Here is a 17,566-nt window from a genome sequence, read left to right as displayed (position 1 = left end):
AAATAAGTAGAAGAAAGTTCTGAAGTAAGTAATAAAGAAGGTATAAGTTGGAAAATAGCCAAAAGTTTAAAAAAATTATTGGCAAAAGAGTAAAGCATAAGAAGAGGAAATTTAAAGGCATAAATGTGAAAGACAGAAAAAAAGGAAATGAGTGACTGTAAATTAGTTACCCTAAATGTGAATAGTTTTGCAAAAGATATGAGAAGATTAATGGTATACCAATGGTGTGAGAGTATTAAAACATACATAATTACATTAATTAAAACAAGGTTTGTTAGTAGAAAAAAATTAAGTGGTTATAAATGCTACGTAGTGGGAAAATAAAATGGAATTTAGGTACAGAGAGTTATGTGGGGTTATGGTAATATTTAAAAATAAGTATATATCAATTTTGGATCATATAACAGTTAAATTGAGAAGACTTATTGTGATTGATATCTAAACAAATTGGGGTTATTTAGAGTAATTATATGCAGACATGTACAAACAGTAAAGAAAGAGAATAATTGTTTGATATGTTGTTTTATAGTAAGAAAAATTATAAAGATGCTAGAAAACAAGGAAATTATTCATAGGCTGGTACTAAGCTAACTGCCTTTGCAAGCCATTTTAAGCCTAGCCACTTCTCCCATGTTAGAATCAAACTCTGCACTATCTGTTTGTAAGGCAACCACCTTAACCATTATGCCATCTTCCCACCCCTTCCCACTCCTTACTTATTAAGTTAGGAGGAGACTTTACATAGAGCAGAGATGAACTGAACATGGTGAGAGATTATATTTTGTTTTCATAAGGGTTAGTGGGAATGGAAAGTGGGAATGCAGAGTTTTTTTTAGATCATTTGCCACTGTGGGCTAGGTTTGGAAAAGAAAGGCAATACATGGAGAACATGAAAGGAATTACAAAAATTAAATAATGAGAAAGTTAAAGAAGATCATAAGGAAGCAATGAAAGAATTAAGAAAAGTTAATTGTACTACTAAATTTATGTATGAATATTGGACTAAATGGTAGGTGACATATAAAAGAAAAGTAAAAAAATATGAAGGAGCAGAGAAAGAAATAATGGATAAGAAGAAAAAGGAATATGGTAAAAAGAAAGCTTGTGGTTATTGATGGGAAATAGTAGTGGGGAGTGTTTAGATAAAGAACAAGAGTTACAGTGTTTAGATAAAGAACAAGAGTTACAGTGTATACAAAAAGTGTATACACACCTGTTAAAATGCCAAGTTTTTTTGATATAAAAATAAGACCAAAATAAATCATTTCAAAACTGTTCTCACCTTTAATGTGACCTATAACCTGTACAATTCAATTGAAAAACAAACAAATCTGTTAGGGGAAAAATATAAAAAATAAAAATTGTACAATACACTGGTTGCAAAAGTGTGCACACCCTTAAACTAATACTTTGTTGTGTGTGCACACCGTTCAACTAATACCTTGTTGAAACACCTTTTGATTTAATTACAACATTCAGTCTTCTTGGGTACACACATGCCATCAATTTAAGAGACTTTGATTAACCCCAAATAAAGTTCAGCTGTCCCTGTAGGATTTTCCTGACATTTCCTCAGTTGCCTGCTACAGCAAAAGCATTGGTTCGTGGAAAACCTACAAAGCATTAAAGGGATCTCATTGTTGAAAGGTATCAGTCAGGAAAAGGATACAAAATAATTTCCACAACATTGGATATACCATGGAACACAGTGAAGACGGTCATCAAAAAGTGGATAAAATAGGGGACAATAGTGACATTGTAAAGAACTGGATATCCCTCTAAACTTGATGAAATGACAAGATGAAAACTGGTCAGGTAGGCTGCCAAGAGATCTACAGCAACACTGAAGGAGCTGCAGGAATTTCTGGCAAGTACTGATTGTGGTTTACATGTGATAACAATCTCCTGTATTCTCCATATGTCTGGGCTATGGGGTAGGGGGTCAAGACGGAAACCTTTTCTTAGACAGAAAAACTTCCAGGCCTGGCTAAAATCTGCAAAAGAATACATCAAGTCTCCCAAAAGCATGTGAGAAAATGTGTTATGGTCTGATGAGACCAAGGCTGAACTTTTTGGCCACAATTTCAAAAGATACGTTTGTGCAAAAGCAACACTTCACATCACCAAAAGGACACCATCCCCATGGAGAAGCATGTGGTGGCAGTATCATGCTTTGGGGTTGCATTTCTTCAGCTAGAACTGGGGCTTTATTCAAGGTAGAGGGAATTATGAACAGCTCCAAATGCTGTCACTTTTGGCCCAAAATCTTCAGGTGTCTGCTAGAAAGCTGAACATGAAGAGGAATTTCACCTTTCAGTATGACAATGTCCCCAAGCATACCTCCAAATCAACAAAATAATTACTTCACCAGAAGAAAATTAAAGTTTTGGAATGGCCCAGCCAGAGCCCAGACCTAAATCCAATAGAAAATATGTGGGGTGACCTGAGTCTATGCACAAGAGATGCCCTCGCAATCTGACAGATATAGGTTCATAGGTTCATAGGTAAGTACTAGGCTATCAGCCCAAGGGCTTAAGTAAGCCTAGCCAACAAGGTTCCCTGGCTTACGCCACCCAAGAAAGTTTAATTTTTTGTGCCCCTGTTGAGCAGAGCCACAGAAGTGATCCCCGGGGTGTATTTCCTATTTCCCATCCACTCATCAAGATTTTTCTTGATGAGTGCTAATGAAGAACTTTGCTTGACATAGATGGGTAACTTGTTCCAGAGTATAGGAAGCCTCTGGGGCAGGAATCTATTCCTCCAGCATGTCCTGTTTATTGTGGTGACAAGGTTTAGGTCCCTAGAGCTTGTAGCTTGGAGGGATTGGGATTTCTTTAGGTGTAGCATGCCCAACAGCTCTGGGTTTAACATAGATTTATATGTCAGGCAGAGATCTCCTCAGAGTAGGTGATATGCTACAGAGTAAAGCTGGAGTTTTTGAGATGGCCAGTGTAGGGGATCTGTTTGAGGCCAGTAATCCTCTTTGTGAGGTACTTCTATGGCCTTTCCAGCTGCTGCAGATGTCTTGTGAGGTACATTCCAAAAGGGACTTTTGCAAGGAAAAGTGGGCAAATATTGCCAAGTCCAGATGTGCCATGCTGATAGACTTCTACCCAAAAAGGCTGAATGCTGTAATTAAATCAAGAAGTGATTAAACAAAGTATTAGTTGAAGGGTGTGCACACACAACAAAGTATTAGTTTAAGGGTGTGCACACTTATGCAACCAGTATATTGTATGTTTTTTATTTTTTATATGTTTCCCCTAAAAGATTTATTGGTTTTCAATTGAATTGTACAAGTTATAGGTCACATTAAAGGTGGGAAAAGTTTTGAAATGATTTATTGCGGCCTGTTTTTTATATCACAAAAACCTGGCATTTTAACAGGGCTGTGTACACTTTTTATATCCACTGTATATCAAGAAAATAAAAAAAGAATAGTAGCTTTCTTAAAAAGGCAAATATTTATGATACAAGGTAGAAATGAGAAAGTTAATCCTTTTTTTCAAAAACAATGTAAAAAGAAATATATGGTAATGGAAAAATAAGTGGCTGTATAATAATAATGACAACAGAATAAAGAAAGTGTGTGATTGTGTTTCTTTTTTTTATCTTTTACAAAATATGAAAATAAATAATTATTAAAAAATATTACTGCAGAAGAACTGGGCGAAGTATTAAGTAAGGTGAATGTGATATTGTGCATGGTTTAGATGGTTTAAATTAGAACTGCAGCAAATGCCTCCGGATCCACCAATAAGTGCCACAATACCAAATATAATTCCAATTTTTTGGGACATAAGGACGAACTGCCAACGACAACAGTATAAACCAATAACATAAAGAAAGAAAGTTAAGCGCTTTCAACCATAACAACTGGTCTTCTTCAGAACTAAGATGCCATACTCTACAAACAGTTTAAATAACTTATTTGGCGCCAAAAAATCACAGCTTCTTAAAGCTACATTTACGCTTATTTAATAGTGCTGCATATATTGCAATCTATTCACATATTGAACAAAATAAAATAATATGTTAAAATTGTATAAAATATAATAATTTAACTTAGCTGCTTTACACAGAATTAATGAGAACTGGTAATATTATATAGTGTTAGTGCCTTTATATACATATAAATTCATCACATTTATCTTCATAAAAACCTTGTATGTATGTATGTTTTTTTGCATGGTATGCAGAAATTCTTTCTATAAATGCTGAATACAATAAATTGATAAATAAATGAATGAATTAATATATATATATATATATATATATATATATATATATATATATATATATATATATATAAATTAATATGGTTTATGGTTTAAATTATAAATTTTATAAATGATGATGAGTAAAACTCCAAAAACAGTATTTGTAGAGATCATGAATAAATGGAGAAAGTCGAGTTTTAGTAAATTAATGTGTGTGAGAGAGTAATTAAATTAATATAGAGGAAAGAAAAAAGGAATTGTTAAATAATCAGAAGCCAATAATGTTAAAAAATATAGATTCTAAAATTGTAATCAAAATATTTCAAATTAGATTAGAAAAGCAGATGCAAAAATAAATGATGTAATGGAATTTATGAGATGGAGGGAAATAAGGTTAGTAAAATGCTAATATTGATTAATAAAATAATATATTCTGAGAAAAATTAAGGTAAGGAAGTAAGATCATTGAGTATGGATGTGGAAAAGGTGCATGATCATTTTAATAGAAGACAGGTGTTGAAACATTAGACAGTTATTGTATTAATAATGACATTTTAAAATCACTGAGAGAGACATACAATAAAAGCATTCATAGATTGTTAATTAATGTAAGAACAAGTAGAGAAGTGAGTATACAAAAGGGACTTGACAAGAATGTTCTGTGAGTAGCTTAATCTTTGCAATGTATATACATGTTATTTTTAGTGCAATTAGTAAGAAAATGAATGATCCAAATTTTTTGTATAAAGATGAAATTAAGATACCATTAATTATGGTACATGTGTACAATGTAATATTAATTGCAAAAATATATAAAAGAGTTAGAGAGATGACAAAATAGCTGAAAAATTATTAGAAGTGGTGGTTTGAAATTTAATAAAGAAAACAGTAAAAAGTTTGTTTAAATTGTAAATAAAGGCAGTATTTATTGTGATAATACAACTATAGCAATTTTTGGAATACAAATTGCATCAACTTTTTGGAATACAATTTGAAAGATCAGATACAATGAAATTTCAATGGTGGGCGATAATGGAAGAAATGAGAACAATTTTAATTTTGAGGAAATATTTTAATTTGATTTAAGATATATAAAACAGATATGTTTTAGGGAGGGTTAGTTATGTAGGCTCAGTGTGATGACATGTCCAGAGGTTTATATGAGGTATGGGTCTGAATCCAGTTAGGTGAGGTGGTATACATAATAAGGATGAAAAGGGAGGTTTGGAATGAAAAAAAATTCTACTGTACTTTTGGCTTCTTTCGTCTGATATAACACACTGTGTAGAAGAATAAGAAAAGAAGTGATAGATAAATTAATGGAGATCATATATAAAAATTTGTGGGATGAATTAAGAGATAATAAGAGAAAAATAAGTTTATTAAAAGAAGACATGGAATTGAAAAAGAAAGCAGCAACTTGGAAAAATCCTTATAAATAAAGGATATGTAAAGACAGTACGAGAAAACAATGATATGAATATTTCTATACATCCTTGAGAAAATTTAAAAATGGAATTGAAAGTGGCTATAAAACAAAAGAAAAAAAAAGACTTAAAGAGTGTGAAGAAGAATTGTTTATGGAAGTTAATGATTAAGAAATTACCAGCTAAACCAGAAATGAAACACAAAGCAGTAGAACACAGAAATTGTTTATACTGTGGAAAACTAGAATTCAAGACCAGGTTTTCTTAGAATGTAGGAGGGTGAACAGAACACAATATTTTTTTTAATGAGGGGATAAGAATTGGTTAACTATGTAAAGATAAATATTATTTGTTATAACTGGTTTGGAAAAAATCTATGAATCACAACAAAATAATGGTATGAATATATTACATTTGGCATCTAAAATAAGTGAAGTGTTTTTAACAAAATCTGGAAAGAAAAGAGATTTTAGTTCAAATTTGATTTTAGTTCAAATATTTTTTAAAGTATGAGATGCATTTTTTTAGTATTTATTTGCAAGGGAAGGTGTTTGTAAGTACTTAGTTATTGAATTAATATTTTTTATGTATAAGGACCATTGATTATATTAAAATAAAAAGGATGGACATGTATTTATTTTGTATTTTTGATAAGTGCATTGTAATATTTTATATCTGCCTGAGCTATTACCATTTCAAGTAGATGTGGCCTCAGTTTAACATCTCTTCTGAAGGACAACACATTCAGGAGTGCAGCATCCCTTGATGCTGCACTACAGGATCAGGAATAAATCTATTTGGGGTGGGAATAGAACCTCCAGCCTTTTGCACCAAAGACAAGTATGCGACTTGCTGTCTCACTGGCACTGACATTATATCATTATATACCACTGGTTTCCTGATGCAGTTATTGTACTCCTTTATCTTCCCTATCAAATCCTGCAATTTAGCCTGTCATACTAATAAATTTGTTTGTTGGAATATGGCCTTACTGACTTTAAGTTTTACATTTTTATACAATTGCTTTATATTCCAAAACTTGATTTCCTCAGTTCCTCAATGCACCAGTTAGTGGAATTTTATCACTGCAGAGCTGTTGTTTTCCTAAACTAGCTATGTTCTAAAAAAAAAAATAATAAAGAAATGGCACAGTGGTGCAGCAGTTGCATTGTCACCTCATAGCAAGAGGTTCTCCTGTTTGATTCTTGGCTGGGGTGCCTTCTGTGTGGAGTTTGTATGTCCTCCCTGCGTTCATGTGAGGTTTGCTTTGGTTTACTCCCATGTTACTAAGACATGCGTCTGGAGAGTTTCTCGCCAGGTATGTGCTGAAAATTGGCTTTGCTCCAAGTCATACTTTTCTGGTAAACAAATGTTAAAATAAATGTAACTTCCATAAACATTCTTGTAACTGAATCATAACGCATGCCTCTTAATGCTTGAAGTACCAGCCCCATTTTAGTACATTTGATACAACACAAATCACAAAATAACCTCCAATGCAGATCTGTAAACAGACAAACTATGTCATATGCAGAAAATGTACATTGCTTGTGGTGAGGCTGTACATTCTATAACACTGAAATATATTTCTTCCTTTTATAAATCTTATCATGCCCTCTCCTTCTCTTTATATATACAAGCACTATCAGATTCTCATTTCAGTGTGTTTGAGTGGTAGTGGTCCCCTGAAACATCTGCTTAAAAATGCATTCCCATCAGAGTCATTAAAACTAGCATAGACTGCAACCAGACAATACTCAAATTCACAGGCAGTCATTAAACTTGTACAAAACTCCTGCTGCTATCTTGTACATATAATGAATAAAGAGGACCAGTGGAGTGAATGCTCAACGGAACAACAAGCTCAAAGATAAATAGTTAAAAACAAACACCGCTGAGCAAAACAATGGAGGATTGCAGTCTCATTTAAATCACAAGTAGCTCCTAAATCCAATAGCCAATGATGTAAATAATCCAAGTGCAGGCGAGGTATGTAAAAAGCAGGTTTATTAATAAAAGAGGTGAGCGATGAGCTTCTTCAGACCTATACAACTAAACTGTCTGTAAACATCAGTTTAAAAGCCAAAATGGCCAAAATCCTGTCCATTATTTAAAGGTACATGGCTCATTAAAATATCATGTAAAAAGTCATATAAAATTCCTATACACCATCATAAAACAGTACGGCATTTCAAAACAAAGCCATTCATATTCATATCCATTGTTGGAATAAATGAATCAAAAGTATGTGTGACAGATGGGGGGGAAAATTTTTTTTAATAACATAACTATCAAAACATTGACAGAGCATCTATGCATATAAAGGTTCAAAAGACCCTACTGGCCACAAAGTAAAAAACTCTTCATAGCCTCTTAACATCTTTTGGACAATAACCTTCTTGATTTCAGCAAAGGTCGCAGGGGAACCCTTCCATTGAGACCTGGGGTGATATCTGCCCTAAACTTAATAATCCAATGGATTTCCTGGTCTCTGTATAATTGTTAATGTCCCTCTCCTGTATGTCCTTGAGATCTGTTCCAAGATCCTGAACTTAAAACGATGCTCTTGACCTTTGTCATTAGTATGTTTGGATAGTGCATTATGTGTAGTACCTCTCCTTGTGTGGTATACATGCTCACGAATCCTATCCCTCAGTGTCCTATTGGTCTTGCCTACATAGTAGGCTGGACAGACTGTGCAGCAGGCTAGGTAAACTACATCTCTGGACATACAGTTGCCCCTCCTGATGTAGTAAATACCGAACCATATGGATATCGGAAGACAGGGTCGGTTTCTATATATGAACAAAATTGCATTTGTCGATGTGGTCATGTAGGGACCCAACAAAGCAGGTGGATCATTATGGACCCTTGGGTAGCAGAGCAAACTCTTTAAGTTCTTTTTATTCCGGTAAACGAATCTAGGTCGAGTACCTGTAAGGCTCTTAATAATTGGGTCAACTGATAAAACGTGCCAATGCTTAGAGAAAATATCTTTAAGTGTACCTACATCCCTGGTGTAAAAAATGGGAAATGCAATTCCATTGTCCATATTTGAACCGCCCTCTTGGCTATCCAAGCCATCACTGGCCTCTCCCGGTGATATTTCAACAGCACCATCTGAGAAATATGGTTTTGCTCTGTCTATCCTCAGATCTGCAATGCCCGCCATCCCTCTGGAGATATCTAAGTGGTCATAGCCACGTTCCCTCAATTTGCTGCTAAGGTCTCCTAATTCACTTGCCAGATGACTGTCTAAGGGTGTATATCTAGACATCCGCATTGATTGTCCCTTCACTATGTTCTTGTATACATAGCCAGGATGCATGCTCGAACGATGCAGCAGTGTATTCCTATAGCAGGTCTTGCGATAGACACCGTGTTGACTATCCCACAGGGTAATTTATCAACAAAGACATCTAAAAGGAACAGTGGTCTTGACCAATCCATAGTAAACTTCAGAAAGGTGACAGACATGTTGATCTGTGTAAAAAAGGACTCTAATTGTATTGTAGAGCCACTCCACACAAGGAAGAGATCATCCACAAAACGCCTATAGAATGGTACTGACTCCTGAAACAAACTATTCTGAAACAAGAAGCTATGTTCCCACTCTGCCATCACCAAGTTGGCGTAGCTATTGGCACAGGAAGTGCCCATAGCTACGCCATCCTTCTGCAGAAAAATCTTGTCATGGAAACAAAAAAGATTGGATTCTAAAATAATAGCCAACAACATAAGAATCAAATCAACATCATATGAATTAAGATAGCCAAGAGGGCGGTTCAAATATGGACAATGGAATTGCATTTCCCATTTTTTACACCAGGGATGTAGGTACACTTAAAGATATTTTCTCTAAGCATTGGCACGTTTTATCAGTTGACCCAATTATTAAGAGCCTTACAGGTACTCGACCTAGATTCGTCTACCGGAATAAAAAGAACTTAAAGAGTTTGCTCTGCTACCCAAGGGTCCATAATGATCCACCTGCTTTGTTGGGTCCCTACATGACCACATGCGACAAATGCAATTTTTGTTCATATATAGAAACCGACCCTGTCTTCCGATATCCATATGGTTCGGGTATTTACTACATCAGGACGAGGGGCAACTGTATGTCCAGAGATGTAGTTTACCTAGCCTGCTGCACAGTCTGTCCAGCCTACTATGTAGGCAAGACCAATAGGACACTGAGGGATAGGATTCGTGAGCATGTATACCACACAAGGAGAGGTACTACACATAATGCACTATCCAAACATACTAATGACAAAGGTCAAGAGCATCGTTTTAAGTTCAGGATCTTGGAACAGATCTCAAGGACATACAGGAGAGGGGACATTAACAATTATACAGAGACCAGGGAAATCCATTGGATTATTAAGTTTAGAGCAGATATCACCCCAGGTCTCAATGGAAGGGTTCCCCTGCGACCTTTGCTGAAATCAAGAAGGTTATTGTCCAAAAGATGTTAAGAGGCTATGAAGAGTTTTTACTTTGTGGCCAGTAGGGTCTTTTGTACCTTTATATGCATAGATGCTCTGTCAATGTTTTGATAGTTATGTTATTAAAAAAAATCCCCCCCCCCCCCATCTGTCACACATACTTTTGATTCATTTATTCCAACAATGGATATGAATATGAATGGCTTTGTTTTGAAATGCCGTACTGTTTTATGATGGTGTATAGGAATTTTATATGACTTTTTACATGATATTTTTAATGAGCCATGTACCTTTAAATAATGGACAGGATTTTGGCGCCATTTTGGCTCTTTAAACTGATGGCTCTTTAAACTGATGTTTACAGACAGTTTAGTTGTATAGGTCTGAAGAAGCTCATGGCGCTCACCTCTTTTATTAATAAACCTGCTTTTACATACCTCGCCTGCACTTGGATTATTTACATCATTGGCTATTGGATTTAGGAGCTACTTGTGATTTAAATGAGACTGCAATCCTCCATTGTTTTGCTCAGCGGTGTTTGTTTTTAACTATTTATCTTTGAGCTTGTTGTTCCGTTGAGCATTCACTCCACTGGTCCTCTTTATTCATTATAGATTCTTAGAGCTTATCTGAACCAGTGGAGGCATGATTGGAGGAGATTCACTTCTATTGAGCTGCCAGATACTCCATCTAGCACCAAGGAAGTACCGATGACATCATGTCCGCCTTTGGACCGTTTTGCAGACTGCTTGTGCACTGGAATGAATCCATTGGCGTCATTCGTAGAAGAGGATGTTGGCTCAGCCCCCACTAGTACCTTGGATTATGATCGTGAAGGGCTAAATCGAGCAGTGGAACGGTTGGAGCAGGATTTGTTCAAACTAAAGCATGCAAACCCAGAGACAGCATTTCGAGGTTTGCTTACAGCGGGGGCTGGTGCCCAGAGGACTAAGGGTATTGAAGATGCCGACAACTGGCACCCTCTACCCGGAGCTATTGTATGATTGGCAACAGCTTAATATTGAGGTAAGCCTCAAATATTTGAAACTTATGAATGCTTTTTTCTCCTGCTAGAGGAGAAACTTAAAGAAGATGTCAGGAAGGCGAAGAATGAGATACTCAATGTGTTTCCGGTCTCTGTCGAGACCATACCTTATCTGTTTTGTTGGACAATGTTTCGGTTTATGAGCCGCCTTCTGAATCAAAAGGGCCAAGTTGCAGCGGGACTCAACGGATTTCCGTTTGGGCAACATCTTCACTTGGCCCAGGCACAATGATTACAACAGCACCAACAATACAAACAGTGCATTCCGTCAGGCCCCCGGAACATGTACCTCTTCCTCCATCACCACAGGGAATACCAGTGACTCAGGGAACACGGACCGTGCTCCCAATAGAGATGCAATCGATGTAGGCACGGTTGAACTTCCTGGCTCATGCCTGGACAACGATCACACTGGCTCCAACAGCAACATTGGCCCAGCCATCCCGACAGACCAAGCTGGTCGTGCAGGTACCGTTGCCAACGCTGTACCCATCGGAACGGACTCTGTGCTGGAGCCGACAGCTACCACCGACTTGGATGCCAATGTTGATTCAGTAGTAGGGCTGAATCTTTAGTCAGCAGGGCTGAACCAACTGTCCCGCCTCTTGAACCAGTCGTTAGGAGGAAAGTTTCCTCCTATGCATCGAGTAGAGATCCTGATGGACGGGATCCCATTTCCCCCTTGGATTCCACCTTTCACCATTCTCCCTTCCAGAGGGATGGCAGACACCCTTTTCCCATTAGGGTGCCTACGAACGAGGAGAAGTCGTTCCAGAATGCCAAGGGGAGGTACAAGAGGAAACTTTCGCCGGATCGTCCATCCAACCGGACAATCAAGAAAATGTGGGAGGGGAAGCATTAGGACTCGTGTTCAATTTGTCTAGTCATGCTTTGACTGAACATGAGTCACAAGTCCTCTCTAAGGGTCTCACTTTTATTCCAACCTCAGATAGTAGATACGAAGAGACTTTAAGAGACTTTAAGCTTTTTGTCAGGAATTTGTCCCTGAAGGTTTTCTTCAACAGCACAGAGATGAAGGCTAATACCACTGTGTTTAGGACACCTAGTACATTCCTCCCTCCGATACACCCTCTGGTTTGAGCATATAGCAAACTGCTAGAAGATGAGATATATAGGTTGAATGGGTCAGAATCTGGCAACAGGAGAAGGAAATATAACCTCAGCCTTATACAACGAGGGCCTTGGACTCCCTACGTAACAACAGGGAGATTATTATCCCGCAGACAAAGGAGGTGGGATTGTAGTTTTGACATGGACAGGTATAATAATGATATGCTACTAATGTTGGCTGATGACAAGTTTTATGTTCCTATTACCAATGATAGGGTGGACAGCATCATTGAGAGCATACGCTCCATATTATTTGGTCTTTTTGATAATGGTGTTATTGATACCTCTCTATATGAATTTTTCAATGTGGTTCATCCCCTATTACCTACCATTCAGGGTCTCCCAAAGATCCATAAGGATTCACTACGTCCACCTCTTAGACCCATAGTTGCAGGGAGAGGGTGGTCAACTGAACCCCTGTCACTTTTTGTTGAGGCACAACTCAGACCATTGGTTGATGCCAATAGGTTCATTCTTAAGGATACCAGACAGTTTTTGTTGGATTTCTACCAATATATCAACACTTGTTCTGAATTGAAGACCTCATATGGGTCACCATGGACGTTCAGTCCTTATTTACGGTTATACCCAATGAGGAAGGTAGAGCAATGGTAGGTGCATATCTGAGGAGAACCGACCTCCTCTGAAGTATGATGTTGATTTGATTCTTATGTTGTTGGCTATTATTTTAGAATCCAATCTTTTTGTTTCCATGACAAGATTTTTCAGTAGAAGGATGGCGTAGTTATGGGCACTTCCTGTGCCAATAGCTACGCCAACTTGGTGATGGCAGAGTGGGAACATAGCTTCTTGTTTCAGAATAGTTTGTTTCAGGAGTCAGTACCATTCTATAGGCGTTTTGTGGATGATCTCTTCCTTGTGTGGAGTGGCTCTACAATACAATTAGAGTCCTTTTACACAGATCAACATGTCTGTCACCTTTCTGAAGTTTACTATGGATTGGTCAAGACCACTATTCCTTTTTTAGATGTCTTTGTTGATAAATTACCCTGTGGGATAGTCAACACGGGTGTCTATCGCAAGACCTGCTATAGGAATACACTGCTGCATCGTTCGAGCATGCATCCTGGCTATGTATACAAGAACATAGTGAAGGGACAATCAATGCGGATGTCTAGATATACACCCTAGACAGTCATCTGGCAAGTGAATTAGGAGACCTTAGCAGCAATTGAGGGAACGTGGCTATGACCACTTAGATATCTCCAGAGGGATGGCGGCATTGCAGATCTGAGGATAGACAGAGCGAAACCATATTTCTCAGATGGTGCTGTTGAAATATACGCTGGAGAGGCCAGTGATGGCTTGATAGCCAAGAGGGCGGTTCAAATATGGACAATGGAATTGCATTTCCCATTTTTACACCAGGGATGTAGGTACACTTAAAGATATTTTCTCTAAGCATTGGCACGTTTTATCAGTTGACCCAATTATTAAGAGCCTTACAGGTACTCGACTTAGATTCGCATCGAATAAAAAGAACTTAAAGAGTTTGCTCTGCTACCCAAGGGTCCATAATGATCCACCTGCTTTGTTGGGTCCCTACATGACCACATGCGACAAATGCAATTTTTGTTCATATATAGAAACCGACCCTGTCTTCCGATATCCATATGGTTCGGGTATTTACTACATCAGGACGAGGGGCAACTGTATGTCCAGAGATGTAGTTTACCTAGCCTGCTGCACAGTCTGTCCAGCCTACTATGTAGGCAAGACCAATAGGACACTGAGGGATAGGATTCGTGAGCATGTATACCACACAAGGAGAGGTACTACACATAATGCACTATCCAAACATACTAATGACAAAGGTCAAGAGCATCGTTTTAAGTTCAGGATCTTGGAACAGATCTCAAGGACATACAGGAGAGGGGACATTAACAATTATACAGAGACCAGGGAAATCCATTGGATTATTAAGTTTAGGGCAGATATCACCCCAGGTCTCAATGGAAGGGTTCCCCTGCGACCTTTGCTGAAATCAAGAAGGTTATTGTCCAAAAGATGTTAAGAGGCTATGAAGAGTTTTTACTTTGTGGCCAGTAGGGTCTTTTTGAACCTTTATATGCATAGATGCTCTGTCAATGTTTTGATAGTTATGTTATTAAAAAAATCCCCCCCCCCCATCTGTCACACATACTTTTGATTCATTTATTCCAACAATGGATATGAATATGAATGGCTTTGTTTTGAAATGCCGTACTGTTTTATGATGGTGTATAGGAATTTTATATGACTTTTTTACATGATATTTTTAATGAGCCATGTACCTTTAAATAATGGACAGGATTTTGGCGCCATTTTGGCTTTTTAAACTGATGTTTACAGACAGTTTAGTTGTATAGGTCTGAAGAAGCTCATGCGAAAGCGCTCACCTCTTTTTATTAATAAACCTGCTTTTTACATACCTCGCCTGCACTTGGATTATTTACATCATTGGCTATTGGATTTAGGAGCTACTTGTGATTTAAATGAGACTGCAATCCTCCATTGTTTTGCTCAGCGGTGTTTGTTTTTAACTATTTATCTTGTACATATATTGTGCATTCAGAGTTTTGCTGCATAACAAAAGACTCCTTTATGTGCAAAAGTGCAAGGGACATCAAACTAATTAGTACATGTGACATTCAGTGCACCTAGCCTACACAGGAAGCATGCAAAAAAGAAACAAAGTGAAATCTGAAAGACAAAAATACAAAATCATATTGATCTGCTCAATCTTTATTAGCAGCAAGCATACCTACATTAATTAAACAGGATGATACCATGGAGCTCATTCACTTGCATGTGAAAGTCACCATATATAAGGTCCCTCACCATATCATAGCAAGCTATAGGTCACCATCTATGCCCCTTGAGTATCACAGTTCTTACCTAAACCTACTAGAGATGCCCATAATCCAGTGGCACACACCACTGATGGGTGACTTTAACTACCTGTCTATAGACTGGGAATTATACACTGCTTCAGATTCACAGTCACAATGCTTCCTGGACTTTATTAACACAAACACCCTGGACCAGATAGTGCACACTCTAACCAGGGGATCAAACATACTGGATCTGGTACTCACCAACATGGAAAGGCATTGCAATCCCCTCCCTTTATTACATACTCACTACTGAGGTCAGATCACAAAGTTGTCTCACTGGAAGTAAAAATCAGCCAAGAAAATCCAGCTAAACCATTAAAAGTTAGGAGCTATTGAAAGGCAAACTATACCTTATGAAGCAATAATTTGTCAAAATTCAAGGCTCCCCCAACCCAGAAACCACAGCTACTAATGCAGAATTATTCAGTCACTATACAAACATGAGTATCTGCATAGAAGCTGCTGTACCTACCAGAAATAAATCCAAAACAAACACTAAAATCAAACCCCACTGGTGGAATCCTCACCTAAATAGAGTAAATAATAAAACAAGAAAACTTATGCCCAAAATCAGGAAGAACAGATGCCTTAACGACAAGTGTTCTCTTATTCAACTAAACAAAAAACTAAGCTGTCTAATTAAGTCCAACAAGGCCAACTACAAGGTTAGGATATCATCTCAGGCTAAGGACAATCACAAGGCCTTCATCAGCTATGTCCACAACCTTAAGGGAAACACACAAGTGTACTGAACTTGTGGTGAATGGTACCATCCTCACTGATCAGGGTGACATAGCAAATCTACTGTCTGATAAATTCAACTCAGACTACACTCTTCACTCCTTCTCAACTCCATCAGATGAAATCCCCTCCAACATATTTTTCATAGCTATCAGCAGGGACCAGGTGCACTCACTAAAGTCAACAGCACCACCTCCATGAGTCCCAATAACATCCCTGGTTGCCTCCTGAACAATCTAAAACATGACCTATCAGATTCACTTGAGGCACTGTTCAACTACAACTTTGAAACAGGTTACATTCCAAGTGAATGAAGGACCACAGCAGCCATTCTTCTTAGTATGTTCAGACCATCAACTAACCCAGGGAACTACAGACCCATCAGACTAACAACCCTAATTTGCAAAGCCATGGAATGAATTATCATGGAAATGGTAAACAAGGACATTGGCAATCTACAGGCACTGATCGTATACCTATTTGTCTTTGCTAAAGAAAGGTCAAGCCTACTTAACCTGGTAGATTTCTTTAATAGGGTTACCAAGGCAATAGATGAAGATAAAACAGTGCATACTGCATATCTTGACCTGGCTAAGGCATTCAATACAATACCCCAGTCAGGCATTATTGCCCACTCTCTAACCTAGCTGTGAATCCATATATAACTCACTGGATTGGCATCTGGCTCAGAAACAGGGCTCAATAAATCATGATTGTTGAGACCTCCTCCACCAAGAGACCCATCACCAGCAGAGTACCCCAAGGCTCCATTCTGGGTCTGCTTCTGTTTGGCAACTACTTCTCTAAAGTCAAGTCTAACATTCAAGGCCTCTGGCTCACTGAGTTCACAGATAACTGTAAACTGTGAGCTATTATATATTACCCCTAAGACATCAACATCTCGCAAGTGGTTTTACCACAGACAAAAAACATGGCTTAAAACATAATGCCAAAAATGCATTATAATGCCATATCATAAATTGTCCTCCCAAGTTAATTATTCCATCAATAAAATATCCATGAGTCACCCCAGTATTAAAGAATATGGGAACATATGTAGACAGCAATCTGGCCTTTAATCAACATGTAGCTAAGATAATAAGAAAATCATTCTGTGTTGCCCAACTTATACGTAACAGTATGGTATCCAGGTCCAAGGAAGTTATAGTACCATTCTACTCAGCCCTTAACAGACCTATCATTGAAAATAATAGCCCCTTTTGCATGTATCTAAGAAGACATTTATAACAGCTGGAATGCCCACCAAGGTTTCTCACCAGAATAATTCAGGGCATTAATACCCTGTACTGCACTGCTCACTCTCTCTCTGTACTCAGTCTCCTACAGGCTACCAAGAGGGGAATTTGTCCTGATGGATCAGTTACATACCACAAAATAACAAGCATCAGAAACACTAGATCCAGGGATCGCAACTTTGCTTGTGACTTAAAGAGTGACAGATATATATCACAAAGGATCTCTGCACTATGGAATAGGCTCCCCATCCATGTAAAACAGATTTCTTTGCTTACCCTATTCAAACAAAACCCTGACAATTGGATGGGAAATTGTAAATGTACCTCCATGTCTGGCCCCATGCACTTTATGGATAGAGGCCGTCAATAAGAAAAGGTATTATCCTAACAGCCCCTACAAA

Source organism: Protopterus annectens, chromosome 6.part0 (genome assembly GCF_019279795.1).
Source record: "Protopterus annectens isolate FY-2018-M chromosome 6.part0, PAN1.0, whole genome shotgun sequence".
NCBI classification, from domain to species: Eukaryota; Metazoa; Chordata; order Ceratodontiformes; family Protopteridae; genus Protopterus; species Protopterus annectens.
Note: the sequence above shows the minus strand (reverse complement) of the source record.